This window comes from Mus caroli, unplaced genomic scaffold, assembly GCF_978045245.1.
Source record: "Mus caroli unplaced genomic scaffold, Mus_caroli_1 scaffold_15, whole genome shotgun sequence".
Classification (NCBI taxonomy): Eukaryota; Metazoa; Chordata; class Mammalia; order Rodentia; family Muridae; genus Mus; species Mus caroli.
The window spans coordinates 56,693,003-56,698,578 of record NW_028227270.1 but is presented as its reverse complement, the minus strand read 5'-3'; the positions used below and the strand labels follow the sequence as shown (position 1 = coordinate 56,698,578).

The 5,576-nt window shown below is 45.8% G+C and overlaps 1 long non-coding RNA gene across 1 annotated transcript; it reads left to right on the top strand.

Annotated features, from left to right (window-relative positions):
* The first annotated feature begins 2,112 nt into the window (after positions 1 to 2,112).
* On the top strand, positions 2,113 to 4,371 carry LOC147000924 (uncharacterized). The gene is made up of 3 exons (XR_015045320.1): positions 2,113 to 2,319; positions 3,732 to 3,817; positions 4,167 to 4,371. It is a non-coding gene; the product is annotated as an uncharacterized LOC147000924 (long non-coding RNA).
* Positions 4,372 to 5,576: the final 1,205 nt, after the last annotated feature.

The window sequence follows — 5,576 nt, the reverse complement described above, 5'->3', positions numbered from 1 at the left end:
CTAAGAATAGACTCAAGAAATTAGACAATGATAACAAGAGGGTACACGGGGCTTTGGGGAGGCCCATTTACTGACTGAATATTGCATTGGAGGAGCCCTGCTCTGTCTTCAGGGCATCCTGGAAAGAATCATGGCTGCCTCTCCTTGAAGCTCAGCACAGGAAGCCATCAATGCTGGGAACCGATAGGTAATACCCATTTCAGGCGCCTGCTGCCTGGCCAGGGCCTGAGTGGGGCACTTTTCTCCCGCCTAGCCAAGGAGCTGAGTGGGGCACTTTTTTCCAGAGCCCTGCATTTTTTGAGGATGGAGTGAATGTTTATGTTTTCATGAGGCCATGTGAAAAGAATGTGGATATTAGGAGAGAGCCCTATTTGTCCAAATGACAATTGCTAGATCCACTACGGGCAGCCATGTCCTCTCTTCCACGGAGTCAGAGTCAGGAAAGGCAGAGAAAGGGACAGTGTCTGGTGTCGAGGATCTATGCTCAGATTCCTTCCAGATGAGTTTCCTGCCACTTTTTGCTTATAATTTTTCACTAGTGACTTAACTTCTTTGGTTACCAAATATTTCAAAGCGGTTGGTTTCATGGTGTCTATGAGGTGATGAGCCCAGTGTCTTGCATGGATGAACTGTGCGGGGAGAAGGTGTGAATAAAATAATAAAGAGTGCACAAATATGTATAACTCGTTTGAATCAATATTCATGCCTGGTTACAGCATGGGGCCGTCTCAGATGTTGTCACACCAGGCCTGGCTGGCCCCTGCAGACATCCCCTGCAGTAATTTCCTCAGGAAGTGAGCTCACCTCCCTTCATGGAAGAGTGTTCTAAAATGCTGGTGTTTCGCTCAGACTCACTCTGAAAGGTGGGGATCCACTCCAGCCTTTCAGTCGCTCCTGCCTGTTTGTGCCTTTGAATTTGCAGTCGGGAGTGTGGTGCCTGCAGTTTCCAGGGACTACAGGGTGAAGAGGAAGATCAAGGAAGGGAGGAAAAGTAGCCTGGGGCTTAGTCAACTTCTGAGGTTTCTCTGGGTTGGTGTGACTGAGGGGAGACATTTGGTAGATGGAAACACCGGAATGTCTTGGCTTTGATAATGTGAAAGTGTCAAGTTCAGTTACCCCAGATCTCCATGCTGGTGGACCAATGTTTCCTTGTAAGGCTAACAACCTTGCTAGAGTTCTGCTTCTGGGCTTCACTTTGGCCTTGGGCTATTGACTTAATCTCTCTGCAATCTTTGCAATCAAAGCCTCCAAACCAAGGATGACAGACAATTGGGCCTTCTCTTCTGCATGCTCAGAAGAGGCCCTGGTTCATGGACAAACACAGGTGAAATGACCAGAGACTATAAGCTGAATGCCTTCGTACGTGTGTGTGTGTGTGTGTGTTTATGAAACAAGATAACTTTCTGGAGTCTATTCTCTCCAGCAGTGTGGGTCCTGGGGACTAGAACCCAGATCGTCAAGCTTAGCAGCAAATACCCACTGAGCCATCTTACCAACCCATCTGCCTTACATTTTTCAGATAGGCCTTACACTGAGCTTGAAGCTTATTTATTAATTCAGCTAGAGTAGCTGGCCTGTATACCCCAGGGATTCTCTACCTTCCCAGGACTAGGATTAGAGATGTACTCCTCTGTGCCTGGTGTTTTATGTGGGTTCTGGGGATCGGATTCAAATCCTCACACTTGTACAGCAAGCACTTTACGGAGCCACCTTTTGTGCAAATTACTCAGAGCAGGAGAAGAGAGCCTAGGTCCTCACAGGCAACTGCTTCAGAAGTGTGACCAAGCTGTTCATTGTCCTCTGCCCTGGCTGTGCCTTCCCTTTTATATAGCCTTTGACTATGCACAGGGGATGGGTTCCAAGGATCCTTGTGGATGTGACAATCTAATGCTCCTTCTATAAAGAGGAGCACCTGTGTGTCTTACCCTGCTCCTGTAAGACTGGAATCACCTCTATGTGACTTGAAATTCTTAATCCAATGTCAATGCCATATAGATGATTGTTTAATGTATTGCCAAGGGAATAATGGGGGAGAAAAGTCTGGATACATTGAGGACAGACATATTTCTTCTGAATATTTTCTATTGGTGTTTGACAGACTGAATCCACGGACGGAGAACCCCATAAACTGAGTTATGCATATCTTCAATCCCAGCATTTGGAGGGAGAGGCAAACCAGCTCTCTATGAGTTTAAGGCCAGGCTGCTCTACATAACAAACTCCAGGCCAACCATGGCTGCACAGAGAGACCCTATCCCAAAACCAACCAACCAACAAACAAACAGAACAAAGCCCCCCTCCAACCAACCCCCAAAACTGGTGAGTATGGAGGGTTGTTGCTTTCTCCACATTCACTCAAAGGGAGTATGGATAAATTCTTCCTTGGCGTGTCAAAAACTCTGGCCTGGGATAGACATCTGGTGACGTGTCCGTCACAGACTCCCCAAGACACCTCCTTCCACTGTTCAATTATTGTCTCATCTGGTTTCTCTCTCCTACCTTTACCCCCACCCCACCCCCACCTCCATCACTAGTGGATATGTGTGTGGAATCTATTTCTTTTAGCGTTGAGGATTTCTTGGCATTATTGACATTTTGGCCTGGGTAATCCTTTGTTGTTCATGAGGGGGCTGTCCTGTGCATTGTAGTCTATTTGGCAGCATGCCTGGCCTCTGCCCACTAGATGTGACTAGCATGTTTAGTCCCGGCCATGACAAGCAGAATTGTCCCTAGACACAGTAAGTATGCAGAGACTTTGGGAAAGTATCCCTCATTGGAACCCTCCATCCTAATACTGCTCTTGCACACTGCTCTTATAATTCAATTTATTTACTTTAAATGAAAACTTTTGGTGTTTTTGCTGGGCGTGGTGATGTGAGCCTTTATTCCTAAGCACTCAGGAAGGAGGCAGAGGCAGGTGGATCTCTGTGAGTCAAGGTAAAGCCTGGTCTACAGAGTGGGTTACTAGACAGACAGGCCTGTGGAGTGAGACCCTATCTTGAAAGAAGAAAAAGCAAAAAACAAAGAAGACTAAAAGGTTTTTGTTTTTTGTTTTTTTTTTTTTTGGTTTTTCGAGACAGGGTTTCTCTGTATAGCCCTGGCTGTCCTGGAACTCACTTTGTAGACCAGGCTGGCCTCGAACTCAGAAATCCACCTGCCTCTGCCTCCCGAGTGCTGGGATTAAAGTCGTGCGCCACCACGCCCGGCGGAAAGTTTTTATTTTTACTTACGTGTCTGCATGTGTGTGTCCATGCCTCGTGTGTGAGGATGCTCATGGAGGTCAGAAGAGGAGACAACTGAGTTAGATTTATGGACAGCTGTGAGCTGTCTGACATGGATGCCGGGAACCGAACTCAAGTCTTCTGCATGGTTCGTAAGCACTTTTAGCCATGAAGTTGTCTCTCTGTCCACCCCCACAGCTCTTTTGAAATATACTTTTAAAGAATTACATTTATGTATTTGAGGGGATATGTGGTACAGCATTTGTGGTACATCTGTCACTTAGTGTGCATGTGTGTATGTGAGTGTGAGTTCATGAGTGTCACAGAGAGCCTATGCAGGTCAGAGGACAACCTCCGGCAGCTAGTTCTTACTTTCCACTCAGTTGACATTTGGTCTCTCTTGTTTTCTGGTGACTGTGCATTACAGACTAGCTGGTCCAAAATCTTCCTGCATTTCCCCCTCTCTTTTCTCCTCCCACCTGACTCCACACTTGTCTGGAAATGAGTCAGGATGGATGAAATACAGACAGCTGTGAGCCGTTTGAAGTCGGGAGGAAGAACTGGATGAGAAGATTGGATGGCACCTGAAAATTCACGTGAGGCTGCAATCTTCCCTGAAGCTTGTCTTCAGTCTTTGTGTTAGAGCCTCTGATGGGGAGCCATAGATTGTCCTGGGGATGGTGGCATGCAGCTGATATGGAAACCCACAGAAGATACTCCCATGGTGGAAATGTGGAGTTCTGGCTTGCAACTTTTCAGGGTTTAGTTGTTCTGACCCTCTTTCTTGTCTTTATCTCCTCACTGTGTGACTGATAACTTGAGAACTGTCTTAAGTACAGATGGCATAGGTTCAGCTAGGAGAGGCTAGGCTGGGGCTTGTAACAGTGGTGTGGGCAGTACAGCCTTGACAGAGATCGCATCCACGGGTTCTTTTTCTTCCTGTAGAAATTGTTCAGTTGGGGACCAAGATCAAAGCGCTGGAGAGAATGTTCCACCTAGGAGAAGCATCCCTCCTCCATGATACCCAGCTGGTGGCTCCTGAGGTGCAGTGGCAGCTTAGGGAGATGGAATACATGGGTTCTGGAGTGGACCTTTAAGGCTGTGTTGGTGTCTTAGCTGATCTCACTACCCTTCTCTGCCTCCTGGTTGCTGTGAGGTGAGCCACCTTCTCCATACACTTCCACAGCTCCATGACACCTGTCTCTTCTTAGGCTATGGGCTGAAACCTTTGAACTCATGACTCAAAGCAATCTTCTAAGCTTTATGAGGTATTCTGTCATAGTGTCAGACAGCTAACACAGAAGCAGCACACACACAAACGACCGTCCTGAGGGAAGAATGAAAAGCCACTAGACACCCCAAGCCACGAGGTACGAGAAAATAAAAGCCAGGACTCGGGAGCTGACATAGTGAAGTACAACATGCTGCCCTCTTATCCTACTTTCTGTGGTTAAGGTTAGCTGTCTGCAGTCTGAAAACGTTAGATGGAAAACTCCAGAAGTGAATATTTGACACTTTAAACTGAATGTCATTCTAACGAGCATGATAAAATACCTTGTTCTCCACACCCCATAGTTGCAACCTTTTACAGGTTGCTTGTGAACCGTCACCACGTTAGACGCCATTCCTGTGTGTCTATAGGCATACTTACTGACTGTTGCTTCAGGAATCTATTGGGGATATGAGAAAGTGTCCCCCGAGAATGAGATGGATACCTCAGCTTTGAGCAGTCCTCCTGAAACCGTTAGCAAGGATGGTTAGTACAGATTAGTCTGAGCCATTTATAATTACACTATCCAGTACTGATGACAGCTGGCTACTGAGCACTTGAAATGTAATTATTCAACACTGTGGTGTGTGTTAAGTGTGAAACACACACTGGATTTGGAAGAAAATAAGAGTATAAATATTTCATTTCTAGGTTTTGAGATTTCTTATCTGTTGCAATAATACTTTAGACATATTAGCTTAAGTACAAATCTTTAACTAAAACTAATTTTACCTGCCTCCTTTTACTTTTTAATCTACCCATGGGGGGGGGACCAGTTTTATTGAGATATAACTAACAAATAAATATCAAATAGAGTCAAAGTGGGCAGCTAGAAAATTTAACACCACAGGAGACTCCCTGTGTTGCCTTCTTCAATCTCCATTTTTCTTTTTGTTTTATTTTAATTTTTTTTTGTGGTGCTGGGGGTTGAACTCAGAGCCTTGTGCATAGTGAACAAGAGTCCAACTTCTGAGCTGCATATTTTTCTGTGAGGAGCACTGGTACAGACCATGCATCCTCAAAGGGAGACTGTACTGATCTCCTGGGGGCAGAAGCGTGATTCTTGAAGGTTGGGTGACATAACT